The 16,137-nt window shown below is 30.5% G+C and overlaps 1 protein-coding gene across 6 annotated transcripts in view; it reads left to right on the top strand.

The window, feature by feature from the left end:
* The window catches only part of Sox102F (transcription factor Sox102F), a 297,246-nt gene that overhangs the window by 148,675 nt on the left and 132,434 nt on the right, over positions 1–16,137 (top strand). The gene's annotated exons all lie outside the window — the stretch shown is intronic.

The raw sequence follows: 16,137 nt of genomic DNA, 5'->3' as shown, positions 1-16,137 counted from the left end.
GAAAGTAATTCCCATAAAACAGTGAATAAGGATGGTGAGGTTTGTTTACTGATTAATATAATACAATATTCACTAGACTGATTTCAGTACGTTCTTTAAAATTAATACACTCGCATTTCCTGAAAACAGAACGAAGGTGTGTAATTGAATATTACAAATTATTACTAATAAAATATAATATTTTTAATTTAAGCATATTTTTTTAATACCTTTACCTAACATTGAAAAAGAAACACTCATTACAGTTTTATTGTAACAAAAATAAAATTAATGGTGAAAATACATAAACCCACAAATCCATAAAATTAACTTAAAAGTTAATTTTACAGACGTCTCAGTATCTCTAAGCTACGTTTATGTATGTTACATAAAGTGAGATTATTTTTTTAGGCCATTCTGGAAATTCAATTACAGCTTGTATTGCTAATATTTCATTTTAAAAATCTGTTCCTATGAACCGCTTATTTTCAATAAGTTATTTAACGTATGTCGTTATAGATCCTAAGTAGGCATGATCATTATACTTAAAAACACAACCACTTATTACGGAACATCCTTTAAAGATCTAAATGTCTATTTTTCACAACTAGAGTGCTGCGGCAAAAAAGTCGCTCATTGAAAACTAGCGCATATATCTCTCGAAATGTGTTCAATGCATTAAAACGCACTTATGCGCTTTTTAAAACACAGTAAAAATGCACCGTTTACCCCACGGAGCATTCGTGTTGTGATACAAGGAACACAAATAGAAATCTGCTTTGTAAACAGACTTGGGCGTGTTTGTAACTACTAGAACTCGCTTCTATTGAGATACTATCGCAGAAGTTCGCGTTAATTATTTCAGATGTATTAGACGCATCCCTAGCCTTGCGGCAACGCATGTACTTACTTATTATAATTTTAAAAATACATTATTAATATTACATGGATGTGTATATTAGCAACAGTCTCATACACTAGCACAATGTGTAGGCGGTCCCGAACATCAAGTCTGATTAATCTCATAGTTATATGTAAATAAAACACATCAAAGCGGCATTCCGAAAGGGTTAACAGTCGCTCCCCCAGCAGATAGAGCTCATCTAACAGGTATAATGTCATTATCGGGGTTAACTTCCTCCCGTCAGCTATGCAATTTATTAATGTACCCTCCCTGGGAGTTTAAGGGTTCGAGAATTGGGTAAACGGAAAAGCGAGAAGACTGCGAGCCGAGCTTCCCAAATGGAAAACGCCATTTATTTATTCGTTAACGTGTTCGGCTTGTGTAAATATAACAAAACATTATTACACGAATAATACTAGGTATATTTATGATAAAAATAGTATATAAATTAATAAAAAATAATATTCTATTTGGTGGCTAAAAAAATACTTTCCTAATAAATTATATTTACTGGTGGTGCTCAACTCCGTAATTTTAAAGTTAATAAAATCTTAATATGCAGTTTTGATAGCAACCTGACTGTTGAAGAATTTTTTTTAACATGAAGTCCGGATATGGTTGATGAGGCAACATAATCCCGCCCCACCCAGTCCTCTGTTACTAATCTTCTCTTTCACCAAAAGGTGACAATATCTCTCGATGCAAAAATTCAAGTAGACGTCGTATAAATAGATTTTGAGAGAGCATTCGACAAGGCTTATCATCAATTATAATTTTTTTTTTAAATCAGACAGTTTATAACATATGGTGGCCGATTGTCGAAAGAGTATTTATTAATGACATAAATACGGCAGTTACAAATTCAAGTTTTATTTTGTATGCAGATTATTTAAAAATTGTTTAAATACATTCGATCTGTTGCAGATTTTTTCTATCTACGGAGTAATTCAGAGATGGGCTTCCATCAACCGTCTGCCCTTTGCGTCGGCAAGTGCCATACCTTGACATTTTTTAGTTCTCGTTCGCCATCAATTTATTCCTATGATCTCGATGGAAACATTTTGTTAAAGAAACTTTCACTAAAAATCTCGGAATCACTTTTGAGAGCAAGATATACGTAATCGACGACTGCGATAAATCTTCCAAGATGCTCGGCTTTGTTATGAGGAACGCATTTCACATTGACAGTCAATTTTCTGTGTCTTCTGTGACATTCTTGAATCCGGATATATAATTTCTAATCCGCGAATAACCAAATCTTAATCGAGAAAGTTGAAAAAATGCTCCTGAGATATTTGGTTGTTCTCCGTTTGTATACCAATGCTTTTCTTTAAGGAACATTGGGTTATATTCTCTTAGTTTTATCAGAAAGTTCAATGTCACTTATCATTTCTTTTAACTACTGAAGTGTGCTCTCGACAAGCAAACTTTTCTAGAGGAATTCTAGTTTTGGGTTCCAGATCGTCTTCGCTAATTACGATCGCGACCTCTTTTCATACCCGTTAGAGCCAGGACCTCCGCACTAGCTGACTTGCCTATGGCTGTCGGCATATGTTTAATGTCAGCTACGAAAAGCTGATCCGGTTCGTATTATTGCATTTTAATATTTACTGATTTTTTAATATGTATTATATTTTTATGTACCTAATAATAATATTTAATTTAAATAGATAAGTATTAATAATGATGAATTTTTAACGTTACAAATGGACGTAAATAATCAATCGTTTTTTCTTGCCAAATCTAATTTTGATTTAGTTATTATATTAAATACAATATTTTTCATCCCCCAAAAACTTGAGAATAGCTGCAACTTACCTTAAACAGTGAGCGGTTTTCCTTACCCCTCTAGGAGAATTGATTAAAATCATCAGATTTCCATTCTTTTGAATTTTCCCGTTGAACGTAGGAATCCTAGAGCGGACTACTTTACTTTTCTTGTCGCATAGCAAAGTTGCGCCTGCGAACAAAATATCCGATAGACTTGATTATTCATAAACGCGGCGTCTTCGAGAACCCTTTGAGAACAACTTTAAGGTCAACATAATAAAATTATAATATTATAGCCCTTTGCATATATAGGCACATAGTTATGATATTATCTACAGCTCGCGTTAATACTTAACTACTTGTTAATTAATACCAATACGCTAGCTTAATTTAATAATTATCAATACGCGAATCAAGTTTATGTGTGTATGTTTATAATATCATTGCGTTATTGAAACGGTCGTATCGGTGCATTTATGTGCTTTTACCTTATCTCATTCCATTAGGTATATATAGGTTTATGCTCTCTATTCTGAGAACATATCTATAACATAAGCGTGCATAGTTGTGCCTAATGGCAAAAACGAGATCCTTAATTAATATATTAAACATACATTATAAACTTTTTGAAACCAATGTGTATCATGGTAATGCAAAATCTGAAATATAGAACTAATTTCTCAACGCTCTTATTCACATGGAGATAAACTGAATACATTATCGTTTTTAATCAGGTTTTTCCGGTTCCATTGTGATATTTACAATAAAAATACCATTAAGAAACATATGGGGTGAATCTTAAAATAAATCCTCATCCAAATTATCGTCCGAATAATATGTCAATGCAAAAAAAAAACAAAGTGGCGTATTCAAAAGTAGTTCGTGATTGTCTATTTATTAAACATTCTCTCAATAACTAGTATTATACAGATTATATTTAAAGCACATTTGATTATTAATAATAATGTTAAATTTTATAAAAAAAATATCGTGTATAATATTAGGTCTATTACACTATTTTTTTTGTATACTATATATAGATAGCTTCGATTTTGCTAACAAATCGGGCATCGATCTTGTACAATAAGAAGAGCATTTATTTATTAAACTTAAAACCGAGCTTATATTCAATAGGCATATAAATTTTATATATTTATTGAACCACAGAATTCTTAATGGCACTCTTAACTCTTTTTATTTATTTAAATAACATCAAGCTTTTTGAATTTATATTATAAAGGTTGTGATATTCTTTACTTACAATAGTTTTAGAAGCACAAATTAGATTAGCTAGAAGATCCAGCGCTCATATACAGTGACACAAAACGGAATCTGATGCACTATTTCAACAGTAGGCGTCTTGTGCGTCTCTTTAAATACACGTATGCCGAATGACATATTATTGCAACTCGCACACCGGATATGCAGCGGAACAGGTGCTGGTGCAACATTATGGATACTCAAACAGCAAATGAATAAAAAAAAAGAGAGAAGAGAAGAGAAAGGAACGAAAAAGGGCAAGAAGCTCGGCTTTTTGCCCTCTCCACTAGCAGACAGCTTCGCAAAGTAAATAAGGCACCGACGCGAGAGCTTTTAGGTGCAGCTTTTTTGTGTTCTTTTCCACTTTTTCGATTTTACTACGCCACCGGTGGAAACGTTTTATTGCTATTCAGCGTGGGGGGAATCGATGAGGAAGAAGAGTGGAAACGATGTTACAGAGACTAATTCGACCTATTAAATTTTCGTTATGATTTTTTTTTAATATATCATAGCGGCCGACGGTCGTAAATCGACACGCCAGATATCGTATCGTAAACAAGAGCGAAATTTTCGTTTTTAAACCGCAAACCCATTAACGCGTATTATTTATGAAGACGATCGCAGGAAAACGCATCGAATCTCTTTTATATAAATACACGTGTTTTGTGTTTAATACATTACATATTCGTACATTAACATAATAATGTTTATATTAACATAAATGAGTTATAAGATACTTAACAATAATGATATTTACTTCTGTAAATCGATTTCAAAACAAAGTCTTACTTTCATATCTAAGAAATCAAAGATTCAATGGAACATTCGAAAATATGTAAGGTACGTACAGTGTGATTATTGCGTATTAATTAAAAAATCAAAGTATTCAAATTTGTATAAGAAACTATAATCTAATAATAGCTGCTTATTAATAGAAACAAATATTTATAATATTCTCTATTTTTTAAGTGAAATAAAAAATAAAAAAAATGTTGTAATTATTTTTAATAAGAAACTAATAAATCATATTCTATTTATATAGAATTTTATGGTGTAAACACATTTTAATTTTGAATATTTTTAACGGTGATCCATCAAGTTAGTATTTCAAATCAGACTATATTTATTGAATTATTCATTTTGGTCAGTAATTTAACAAGACAGTGAGTAGCGTTTATTAATAATCAGTAACTTTAATAAACAGTGAGCAGTCAAATTTGTAATTCTTGAATGGACAATAATTATTTATTAGACTGTTTTTTTATTTATTAATGGTATAACTATTTTATATAATTATTATATAACTATTTTTCAAAGGCACAAGAAATATTTTTACATGTACTAAATATAATGTTAAAAATGCTAAAATAGATTTTTAACGTGGGGTAAACTGAAAAGCCGGTTAATCGGTCTCGGTTTTAACCGATTTTGAAGCCTTAGTCATAGCTCTGTAGAAGTCTGATACATTTTTGCAATCTGCCGATTCCCACGCCAAGTGGTTTTATCTTTTCTGATTATTAGTGTATTTATTAGAATACTTACACAAAAATAAAGCCGATTAGAGTAGTTTGGGAAAACGTTTTTAGGAAAAATTCATTTTCATCTCAATTTGTCATTTTTATCGAGAAATAATTCTTAACAAAAAAACACTACCGAAGATTATCAATAGTTTAATGAAACTTCAGTCGGATTACCCGACTGAAGTTTCACTTCATACAGCACAGGTAGGAAGTCTGGTCTAGCCTTAGTTCGCACTTTGTACTGAATCAACAGCCAGACTAGGGTCGTAATTGCCAATAGGCTAAAAGTTCTATGCTTTTTGGAACTATTCACGAGGAGAGACTGCAACCTTGACTTAAGCAGCCTTTTCACTAAATATGAAAGATATTCTTAAGGTAAAGATACAAGATTCGCAAAAAATAAATCGATTTTTATACTACTATATTGGCGACTCTATCAATTTTATCATATTTTGTGTTCCCAATTAAAATGACAGTGTCAGTTTCTAATACTTGTTTAAAGTTTACTCAGAAGGACGTTATAAATAAATAAAAAATGCATGAAGAAATTAGTCGAAGTATTAGAAAATCAAAGAAACATATTTTGAACTTAGCTTTACAATTCCAAAAATAGTTCTTAACACCGAAATATTGAATAAAGAGCTATTACGTCATAATAAATAAACTATTTTTACGGCTAACCACTTAACGCAATGAGGTTTATAGCGATTATATTGAAAATAAAACATCTAAAGGTATTGTAAATCAATCCTACAACAAAATCTAGAACTACAATATTTTTTCTATATAATTGTATTTAAGTAGTCTATAATATATGCAGAAATCTGAGATTCAAAAGATTTTTTTTCTGACTCAAGGTCGAGTTATGTAAAATGAATTATCACCTTAAAGTCGTACTACGTATTCCATCCCTACAATTTCCCATGGGTCTCTGAATTTAATTGAAAAGGATCGGTTGAGTGTATTATAGTACTACGTACTTAATAAAATCCTCACTAAGAGTAGATAGAGACAGGCAAGTAAATTTTCAGTCATTCTTTTTAACGTTCAACTCATAACACTTATTTCCAAACACCCACTCATGCAGCACGTGGTAAATGATAAGCTTTGCGCAATCCAGCGCAACCGCTCCAGCATATTTCGCAAACAAACAAAGCGTCAAGCGGCTGTGGTGGATGTTAGTGAATGAAAGTGGTTCGAAATAGCTTTCGGTCACCGGTCACCGTTATGACGGATATGCACTTGCACAAGATCTAAATCCGTATCGGTCCGCCGCGATGCGTTTCTAATTATTCAATTGATATCTGCGATTTGCGCGCACAAATCTCTCAGTTGGCCCATTCGCCTACATGACACAAATGTCCGCCGTTTATTCCGTCGGATTCCGGCAAATTGCGACGATATTTCTGCGTATCATCGTGCAGAAACGCAAGAATTCAACGGCGATGGCACGAGACGACGCAACGACTCAATTGAACGCACAGAGAAAGTGTTCATTCATGAAATTTGTGATATTCAAGATAAATCTGGAGAATGAAATACAGAGACTCTCAATATTTATTTTTAATATCTTATAAACTTATTTGGTAAGCATGTTTAAAGATAGTGTGTCAATAGAAAATATTGTCAATTAATATTATACACCCACGCACAAAGGCGACACATAATGATCCCATTATTTAATCGACATTTGATTCTCGGTATCAAAACCTTTTAACCCTTTGCGCTCGTAAGTCGACTATGTGTCGACATCGTATTTCAAGCGTTGTACTCGAACGTCGACAATATGTCGACAAAACTTTGAATGCATTTATTGGCTTTGTGTTCAAGCAAATTTTGAAAATTTAAATTTATTAATAGTAAAAAGACTTCTGTTAAACACATTTCAGTAATATTGAATTTTTAACTTATGCAAATAACTCAATAATCTTAAATTTACAAGTGTAAGTTTATTGTAAAATTTTTCATCGGAACATGGTCAAAGCGCGCGCTGTTAGGACGGCATCGCGCTAGACTTGACAGATTTAGGTTGTCAATTAATGCTTTAAAACTGATTTTTTCCTTCTAAGGGCATCTATATTTTTATGATATGGGATGAAACGGGATCATATGCTCTAATTGTGCATAATTATTACTTTATATTGTGTGTCTGTTATGAAATAAAAATAAAATTTTTAAGACGGAAAAAAGAGCGAGATGCCGTTATGCTAGCAGAGCTCGCTTACTCGCTCGCACTAGTAAAATGAGCGATTGACAACTATCGACCTGGGTACTCAACTCAAACGATAATATTAGTCTCGACACATTTAATATATTTTCGAGCTAGTAAATAGCTAAATTATGTAAAACAGAATTAGTAATCTGTGTTTTAATTATTTATAAATACATATATTGATTTTCTTTTAAAAATTATCCATATAATTACGAATGACGATATAATATTGAATTTTTAAGGACGTGACGATGAATTCGATATTAACCGTGATATTATTACTGTGACAGTAATAGTATGCGTTTATGCTAAGACTATTTTTACCAATTTTAAATCTGGTACAAGTATTTAAAGTTTCAAGTTTTAGGATAATCTTTTAATGTAATAATTTTTTATGATCAATTTATTTATATTTTTAAGTACTGTTTTAATAAATTCAAAACTTAAAAATTCAAAAATAAAGCCACGAGGCCAAACTACGCTGGTTCGCTCTAGGTGTAAAAACGCCTGCCAATCCAAAACAGATCCCCACAAAAAAACAATGTAATATTTATCATTTCTGCCTCAAATGGGCAAATACATACGAAAAACTTGTAGAATATTTGTCTAAATATAAAATTTGATCATTTTCACAAAATATAATAAAACTTTACCAGCCCCACCTATTTTTTTTTATGTACGAAAAAATTGGGTGGGGCCTGGCCCCAATTGCATTTATATTATCACCACAGCTGATATTTTTGAGCGCCGTTTCGAAATTTGTTAATATGTGGGGGCACCTATTCATGCCATATTTTTTAAAATAGTATGGGTCAAATAATTGATTTACAGCCTTAAATTATACTAAAAAGCCATTTTATTAGGCTCAAATGCTTACGGCACCTTTAAATGTCTAATGAGTACTGGCGATTTTCTTGATGACACCTATAGAAGTCATCCGCGGTGAAAGGGTTAAAAGTCTTGTAAAACATATTTTTTTCAGTGAGTTTTAGGATTGTATTACACTTATATAAATTTATCCATATTTAACACTCTAAAGGTGGATGACTCAAATATGCGTCATTGAAAAACTATTGGTAAAAGTCGTTTATGCACAACATAATCAACACTTACACGTTTAATTGGATAATATTTAAAACACAGTTTGTAAATTAGTCATATCTATTATATATTGTTAACTATAATTACAGCTTACAATCAATAGATGTCACTTAGCAGTTAGGGCTTAATTTTAATAATAGCGCATTCTTAATATTAAAATGTTTAGTTTGCTGCGGGACCTGAACCGATAGTCTCTAGGATATCAGTTCAACGCCTTAAGGACTACGACATTCCGGTTATACAAGACAATCTAAATATAAAGTTGTAAAATCGCCATGACGCGTTTTGAATGTCTCTCTGTAAAACATATGACTGAAGAATATAGACAAGGTTATTTTGCTCGTGTAACACCATAGACCAGGGGTCGGCAAACCTTTTTTTGTGAAGGACCAGATTGTAAATATTTTAAGCTCAGCGGGCCAGGAAGCAAAATTAAAATGAGCTTTATCATTTCTCTCAAATATTCAAATTTATTGCAAAAGGCGTTACGTGGGCACTGAAGATGCTGTCAAATTTAAAGTGCATAACGTCACGGTGAAATACAAAGCAATAGGAGCACCTTATAAGGTGATACCTAGCTAGCTCCTTAACTCGACGGTTGGCCGCTCTATTATAGCACATACTTTGATCTTTTTATATGTCAAATCTAACAATTACTTGCAGCCCGGATTAAAATAAGCAGAAGGCTGGATTTGGCCGTAATTTTCTGACCTCTGCCATAGACAGTGAATATATTAAAAAATATCTAATTTAATTTGGCCTTCTTTTTCGTATGTTAAATATTCCTATCCTAAGGTCATGTAAACGCAGGACAAATACCCCCTGGATAGATATATCTCCCATCAAAACTCCCCTGGACATTAACCCCCTGTACAAATAATCCCCTGTGCAAATAACCCCCTGACAAATAGCCCCCTGAAAATTAACCCCCCGTGTAAATAACCCCCCTGACGATTAACCCCCGCCACGTATAGAGATAAGTATTTTATATAAGTTTTTATTATTTATAATAAATGGTCATTATTTTAATAAAATAATGTTTAATACGAATAATCAGTATCAATACTAATTTATTTCATTCAGCAAAATACAGAATTTTTAAAATATCAATAAAACCAACACATTTACGAAGAAAATATACGTATTGTATATTTTGTACCGGTGACCGGTGCGAGCAAAATTGTTATAAAGAGTATTAAAAAAAAATAAAAAATATTATTAGGCTAGATACATATGTATGTATAATACAGCTAAACTTTGGTAATGGCGACAGTATATGTTTTATTAAGTATAATAGAGCGTCACGAGACGTGTTAAGTAATATCTGTATTATCTTTATACGTGGCGGGAGTTAATTGTCAGGGGGATTATTTGCATGGTGGGTTAATTGTCAGGGGTTATTTGCACGGGGGGTCAATGTCCAGGGGGGTTTTGACGGGGGGTTATTGTCCAAGGGGTATATTTCCAGGCGGTTAGTGTCCTAGAACCATATTTCCTAATCTAGATTTTCCTTTATATATGGACCTTCGCTTTACTTTATTTGGAATCTCATTATCGGCAACTTAGCGTCAAAAGTGTTAAATTTTGCTTTTAAAAATCATTGGTTATATCGTCAAAATGTATCCTTTTGCTTAAAACATATGTGCTGATGTGCATATTGTTTGTGTTTTATTTATTGTAAGGTGCATAACAATTTTTCGTATTAAATGTGTTTTTAAACGTTATTATATGTTGATATATGTTTTATTTAACTAACAGTATATTTTTTTTTTTTTATAATACGTTTATTGTAATCTGATTTTCTAAAAAGTCTAAAACTTGTTAATGGGAATATATTAACTATTTACCAAGAAAAAACAACAATTAAAAAAACTAAAAACTAAGGTTTTACTAAGAAAAAAAAACTACAAGTAAAAAACTTGTGCTCTTTGTAATTTTAATCTTGATTAAATTTTATTGTAACCATTATTTTTTTGTATGAACGCAAATTGTTGATCGATGTTATGAGCGCTAAACGCTATAGAACGAGCGCGATGCGCAAGATAATAAGCGCATTGCGCAAGATAATAAATGATGGGTGCAAAAAAAATACAAACAGTCCAATATTTTAATTATTTAGAATTCATATGACATCTAGCTATTTACAAATTTCTTAATGGTTATAAACCCCTGCCGCTACATCACTCAGCTGTTTTTTTAAATAATTCATTTATTTGTTTTACCGCGCATTTGATTGCGATGGACGAAAAATCATCTAAAAACATCATTACATTTACCTTCCTATACTATGTATGCCTAATACTATGTCATTTATTTTTTGTGAATAGTAAGTACAATTCTTCGTGAACACATTTTAATAAATTATTCTTTTCTAAGTTTCATGGTTAACGTTTTACAAATTATTTAAAAAAGTACAATAAAAAAAGTTATTTTCCGATTAAAGTATTTAAATTATAATATATTTTAAATATTTAATTAATTTTTTTTTAACTAAAATACTGACAAACTATCAATCTTTCGCTGTATTAATTTTAATTTGTAAAAAGATTAATCAAAACATGTTTTATTTCATTTTTACTTCCAAAAATTGAACATAAAAAAAGTCTCGAAATTAAATACGAGCTGGCGCTACCCCAACCAAAAAAAAAATACGAGTGCAAAGGGTTAATAATAGCATATTTTTATAAACGAAGTGGATGCATTGTAATATTATCTATGGATATTACCAAAGTTTGCGATAAGGCGTCGTGGATGCTCGGCTTCATTATGCGGAGCGCTTGTCACTTCAATAATTTATTGGCGTTTAAAATTTAAAATTAAGCATTTAAAAGTAATCGCTAAATTTATATATCAAAGACGGAACCAAAAACTAAATAGTTAATTTTTTGATTTATGTAACCGGAAACCGCGTTTTAAATGTTTATGTATTGATATTAAAAATATTTAAGCGACAGATTTTATTCAAACATTCCCGTGTAAAAATGCATATAATGTACCAAAGAGACGTTTAAAAAATGATTCGTCTTTGAAAAAGATTAATAAATTTGAGTTCAGTCAACTTCGAGATTTATTTATTTTAATCCAGATTCGCGTTTGTTTGTATAATGTTAACTGTGATTTCGTTAATATGTCGGACACAAAATAAATCATACGGGAAACTTCCTGTTTCACAGCCGTCGGTCCGTTTTACACGACTGGTGTAATCGTCAAACTATTCGTGTTAACACGTTCATTTTATTTATTCTTATATGCCCTCTATTGAGAAATTTATTGATAAAAGATGATAAAAAATGTCAAATTTGTCTCCAATTGGAACCATCGACCCGATTCGTCGCTTTATTTACATATAATGGCAAAATGAAAAACTGGCTTCGCACTGGTCGTGTGTGGGCCGCAATAGAGCCTGAGTAGACAATAGCCATTGTTGTCAGAGGGCCGCGATTGGTCGACGCACTCGAGAGCCCCGCCTCCCGAGACACAATGGCCTATTGTTGCGGCTACAGCGGCGCACACTTTCCCTATTGCTCTGACTGAGAAGCCTCCGACTGCCCTATCGCTTTAGCGAAAATTTCCTATTGGAATCCCCGGCGCATTCCAACTTGCGTGGGGAAATTTTCCGATTTTTCAGATATATAAAAACATCAATCAAGGTGTGCTTCGTGTGATAATGGAATAGGCTAGGGTTAAGCTTTATTTTAATATTTTTAATGTAGCGTTTACTATAAATAAATTTGACTGAACTTTTCAAACAAAACAAATTACACTAATATTTGATTTGGATAACTCTCAAAAATCATTAGATGACATCCAGATAATAAGTAACAACATTTTCTGTTGAATATAGGTTTAAGAAAGTATTTTTTAATGTGTATTACATCAATAGAATATTAATATAAAAACAATTCCCAGTGCTATAAGTCGGTGACCTCGCCTTGAATTCGATTTGGACCCTAGTGATTTTCATTTTCTACCGTATCTAGGACATCAGAATTAGTGACTATTATATAATTATAATTCTGATTGATCATTACAGATAAGGTTTTCCTAGATGTTCCCAATCTCGCATATGTATAAAAAATATATATAAATGAAATATAAGTCATGCATTGCTTGTTTATAATTGTTGTAACACATTGGACCAACGCCATTCATATTGCAATGGATGATTTGCAATAAATATATAAAATTATTTCCTCTCTAAACATCAACGCTTAATGTTTCATTTTTTTATATTCAGATAACGCAACAATTAGAAACAACTACATATTTACTATTATGTATGAGTGGCCTTATAAATCAAACACCACAAAAAACACCCTAAATCGGACCTATAGATTAATTGAATACATAATATTATTTTTCATTATATTTATTTTGAGGCAATACATATACTTATATTGATATTTTTTAATGTACATATAAAAATTAAGGAGAATAAGATAATTATATCATAAATTATTATAACATGCTCTTTTTTATAATCAAATTGCTACTGGTATATTATTATGATAACTAAAAAAGATTCCGTAAAAACTAAATTGAGTCATTAGTTACGCTGATATATTTTATGAAAATAAGAAGCTTATTTTTTCCTGAAAGTTATATCGCACTATATAAAATCAAATTTTAAAAAATATTTATATTAGAGGCGGACATACTCATAAGCTCAAGTGGTTCAGTTTTAGCCTACATAAAAATTATTTTAATTAAACATATTATAAAAACAGTAAAAAAAACACTTTACTTTAACTTTAATTTTATTTTATTGCAAACTTCTATGTATTTTTTTATATTTTGTATAAAAAATGTCGAAACACAACATATTTTAATTATTTAACTTTTAAAATAGTATGCATAAAATTAGTATTTTTTTCTAATAAACCATGCTATTTTCTTTAAATAAAATATTGTTGTTTTACTCTAGCAGAGTATTTATTCAATTTTATTTATTTAAAGAAAACTATGAGGTTCATTAGAAATGTTATGAAAATTTTATTTATAAATTAAAAATAACACAAATTTTGCCCACAAGAAAAATAAAGAAAGCCTTGTTAATTTTAATGGTATTCATATTCACTAGCATTAAACTAGTAATAATCTACCAACTAATCTTTATAACGTTTTACTCATTATCTTCGCTTGTATTTAACTATTGCACTAATATTCCACAACGCACTTCTGGGCGAGCTATTAATAATCGGCATTTTATTTCAGATTAATATCGAAATGTCGATAAAAAAGAAGGCATTTAGATTCATAAAGTTATCTATTTTTTTTAATATAAAATAAAAATAATTAAAATTTATAAAATGTGGCATTAAGCCCTCTGCATTAAATATCATTTGTATCTAAATCTAAATCATAATTCTTAAAAAAGAGTGTATTAATTGTACGTTTATGAATTGATGAATATTTTTCTGCGATTAAGATATTAAATAAATATAAAACTATGCAAATTGTTTTTTGTCTTTTCAAGAAGTTGACAAATGTATGTTTTCTTTTACGAAAATGGCAGTTCAATGTAAAATACCTTATCCTAATTTGCTGAGTATAATCTATAATATTATATGTTAATAATTTTCCATTTATCTATATTGTTGAAATAGTTTTGTACGTGCTTATTAACATATGTATAAATTTATTTATTTAATAATTGCTGTTATTAAAACATTTTTTCAGATAATAATTTACATTAATAATCTTAAAAGCACCATTAAAGTATAAATATTTTAATATTTTGTGGTTTAAAAGACTTCTGAGATTGATAACATCTCTTAAAGCAGTTTCAATAGCAGCTTTGTTGCTGAATAAATTGTTTAAATGCATAAGGGAGTGATAATCTACTGTCGATTTAATATCTGATTTCGATTATTCAGTTTTTTTGTCTAATAATTTCTTGACAATAACTATCGGGCGTAATGGTTCCATCTGAATCAGGATAATGTTGGGAATAATACATTTAGCAGACACTAAAATTTTATTTTACTGCTATTTCGACTTTGGAAAATACTTCATTACTTCATTTTTGTTTAACAATTGCTCAGACAGCTTTCTGTTTACGCAAAAACCCACTTTTTTGTTTCGTAAAAGAAGCGCAGAACAAATTTTTTATCCTATTTGTTCAGTTTTTCTAGCTGTTTCAAGTGATAATTAACGCCTGACACAAGCTCCCAAATCTTGGGCTTAATTTTGATTTTACGCTTGCCTTCAGTTGTCGTTATTAAGACGCTCACGACATTTTTCATCCCCAGCACGATTTTTTTGAAACCACCATTACATCATACAATCCTTAACAGTAACAACATCAAAAGCATTATTAACTTTACACAAAAACCACAATTTGTAATGATTTTTAAAATGAAAAATTTATTGATACTACTACTAAAAAAAAAAAATTTAATATTTATCATAATATAGATGAATAAATTGATTTTAATATTTTGTAACAGCAAAAGTGTTAAAATCGATTAATTTTGGTAAAAAGAATAATACAGGAAAATCTAACGGTATATTTGAAATCAACGTATTAATATTTTCCATAGAAATTTAAATATCTTATCTTTGAGGCAAAAAGTTATCGCACAATATGATCAAAAAGTGGATCGTTTCTGTTGCCTACAACAATTTTAGAACACATTTTGTAATGGCAATATTTTGATTTTCATTCAGTTCGTGCGGTACCCATTTGTCAAGCCTTTTTGCTTTTGTCTTTTTATAATTATTTAAGACTGTTGAATTACTAACACAAGCAGTCGAATTGTGAGTAGTTTTGATTGAAGTATTGCCTCATGTTCTTTTTGGAACCACGTTTTTGTCGTCCTTATAATGCCCATACCATCTTAAATCCAATAGCCAAATTTAAAGCATAATTAATAATAAAATGTAATTTATTCGATGGCGTTTTTATTGAAAAAAATCAAAAAATATAAACCGTAATTAATATTGCAGGAGCTTAAAGCACAGCTTAGCCTTTGTAAAATGTTTATCTAAAATATTATATATAAAGCAAATTAAAATAAATGTACGATTTACTTTAAATTATTATAATAATTTAAAACAGATTTCCAATTTTACAAACTCATTATACACATAAACAAAAAAACCAACACTGGCTCTACAAAAAATTCAATTAAGCCCTGAAGTTCGCAACAACGACTCGTGAGAGGACTTAACGCTCTAAAAAGCGCTTTTCCTCGGAGCTTTCTCTATAGGTACTTATTACAAATATGTATTCCTTCCTTTAAAAAGCGTTTATTTCATCAAACATTTTTTTATTAAATACTATTTTTATTATGAAAATATTTCAATATAAAAACGTCAATTGAGTATCGATCGCATTGTAGATAGAAATAATATAACAATAAAACGAGCGTCACTTACGACGTTTCGCG

This window comes from Plectrocnemia conspersa, unplaced genomic scaffold (assembly GCF_051122295.1).
Source record: "Plectrocnemia conspersa isolate PC_06_02 unplaced genomic scaffold, ASM5112229v1 ptg000003l, whole genome shotgun sequence".
NCBI lineage: Eukaryota > Metazoa > Arthropoda > Insecta > Trichoptera > Polycentropodidae > Plectrocnemia > Plectrocnemia conspersa.
Note: the sequence above shows the minus strand (reverse complement) of the source record. Positions and strands in the feature narration are given on the sequence as shown.